This window comes from Chrysochloris asiatica, unplaced genomic scaffold (genome assembly GCF_000296735.1).
Source record: "Chrysochloris asiatica unplaced genomic scaffold, ChrAsi1.0 scaffold00143, whole genome shotgun sequence".
NCBI lineage: Eukaryota > Metazoa > Chordata > Mammalia > Afrosoricida > Chrysochloridae > Chrysochloris > Chrysochloris asiatica.
Genome location: NW_006408661.1, coordinates 4,841,760 through 4,844,346, shown reverse-complemented (window position 1 = coordinate 4,844,346; position 2,587 = coordinate 4,841,760). Strand labels below are relative to the sequence as shown.

General features: G+C 46.2%; 1 pseudogene; it reads left to right on the top strand.

Annotated features, from left to right (window-relative positions):
• Positions 1 to 1,287, top strand: LOC102814354 (annotated as a pseudogene).
• The last annotated feature ends 1,300 nt before the right edge of the window (positions 1,288 to 2,587 follow it).

Genomic DNA, 2,587 nt, shown 5'->3' with positions numbered 1-2,587 from the left:
ATGCGTGAGATTGTGCACATTCAGGCTGGTCAGTGCGATAACCAGATAGGCGCCAAGTTTTGGGAGGTCGTCAGTGAAGAGCATGGCATGGAGCCCACTGTCAGTTACCATGGCGACAGTGACTTACAGCTGGAGAGAATCAATGTCTACTACAATGAGGCTGCAGGTAACAAATCCGTCCCGCGAGCCTACCTGGTAGATCTCAAGCACGGAACCACGGATTCAGTCAGGTTTGGACCATTTGGCAAAATCTTCAGGCTGGACAACTTAGTCTTTGGTCAGAGCGATGCCGGCAATAACTGGGCAAAGGGCCACTGCACAAAGGGGGCAGAGCTGGTGGACTCGGTGCTGGACGTGGTACAGAAGGACGCTGAGAGCTGTGACTGTCTCCAGGGCTTCCAGCTGACCTGGGGGGTGGCACGGGGTCCGGGATGGGCACGCTGCTCATCAGTAAGATCAGAGAGGAGTACCCCGACCGCATCATGAACACCTTCAGCGTCATGCCCTCCCCACAAGGTGTCAGACACTGTGGTGGAACCCTACAATGCCACACTCTGGGTCCACCAGCTGGTGGAGAACACAGATGTAACCTGCTCTATCTACAATGAGGTCCTGTATGACATTTGCTTCCGTACCCTGAAATTCACCACCTCCACATACGTGGACCTCAACCACCTGGTGTCTGTCACCACCTGCCTGCGGTTCCCAGGCCAGCTGAACGCAGACCTCCGCACACTGGCTGTGAACATGGTGCCCTTCCCACGGCTGCACTTCTTCATGCCCGGTTTCGCCCCTCTGACCAGCTGGGACAGCCAGTAGTACTGCGCCCTGACTGTGCCCAAGCTCATCCAGCAGATGTTAGACTCCAAGAACATGATGGTGTCCTGCGACCCTGCAACGGCCTCTACCTGACCATGGCTGCAATTTTCCAAGGCCGCATGAAAAGATGCTCAACGTGCAGAACAAGAACAGCAGCTACTTAGTGGCGTGGATCCCCAACAACGTCAAGACGACCATGTGCGACATCCCACCCTGCGGCCTCAAGATGTCAGCCACCTTCACCTGTAACGGCAAGCAAGGCCATCGAGGAGCTGTTCAAGCGCATCTCGGAGCAGTTACCGCCATGTTCCTGCACAAGGCCTTCCTGCACTGATACACAGGCGAGGGCATGGAAGAGATGGAGTTCACCGAAGCCGAGAGCAACATGAATGACCTGGTGTCCAAGTACCAGCAGTACCAGGATGCACGGCCTATGAGCAAGGGGAGTTCAAAGAGGAGGAGGCTTAAGGGCTTCATGGATAAATCGTGCATATTTAGTCAACTTCTACTGTTGTTCTCAAGTATGGTCTTTCTTTGTATACTATGGTGCTCAGTTTTGCCTCTGTTGGAAATTCACACTGTTGTGCCATGTGGCACTCCTCTAACAATTGTGGTGTTGTCTGTTATCTACACGAATAAAAAGCATGTGTCTGATGCAAAAAAGAAAAAGATACTAGGATCATGCTTTTGCCTCTTCCTTGGTATTTGTCTACTGTATTCACTTCGACCATCCCAACCAAAGAATGTGCCAATAAGTTGTTGATTATCTTTAGTTGCTGCCTGTATGGTGCAATGAGACCAATATCAGTTGGATTATATCCAGCCTTAATAACAAGTGAGGTCAGGCAAACTATGTGTTTGGCTTCTATTATATTGCTCACACTTTTTTAACTTGTTCTGGTGTTGGAACCTTGTTTATATGAAGAAAATACAAATTTGCAGGGCACTAAATGAAATTGATACCAGCTCTACTACAGGAGAATGTGCCAATTAGAAATAAATTTCACACTGGGTCATGAGGGTCCCCATGCTTAAGGTTGTTTAGGCTATAAGACTCCTATCACATCAAATTTTTTCATTAACATCTGTCTCCTACAGTCTTCTCCCATGTAATTGTAACTCTATCTTGATGGGTCTCTTGGGAGTATATTATTATTTTTTTAATAAGCAGTGAGGGTGGGCTATTTTCTTGCTACATTCACTCAATAAGCAACCAAATCCAACATAAGTGGTTACTGAGCAAGGACAGATTATATTAATAGATAATAGGTCTCTGATACATTTTAAGAAAACCGTCTTATATGTCTATGTCTGCTGATCCAGTAACTCCAGGCTGGAGGACAAATAATGTTCTTTGCCATGATCCAAGTACAAGGATATGCTCTTGTGCTCATCCTAGTAAAACAATCAATGGGACCTCCAGTCCCAGAAGATGTACAAATGTAATGTAATTAAAATAAATTAACCATGGCAATGAATTCAAATTACTTAACTGTATGGCATTTACCTACAGAGTTATGTCTTAAATTTTGCAAACAATATTTATAATTTTAACTTTAAAATATGTTTGTCATACACATGGATGCAATCTAGCATACATTTAATATAATAGTAATGGGTCTTGGTATGGCACCGTGGGTTAATGCTCTGGCCTACAAGGTTGGTTTGAATCACAAGGTCAGTGGTTCAAGCTCACCAGCTACTCCTTGGAAACCCTATGTAGGATCGCTATAAGTCAGAACCAACTCAATGGCACTTAACAACAACA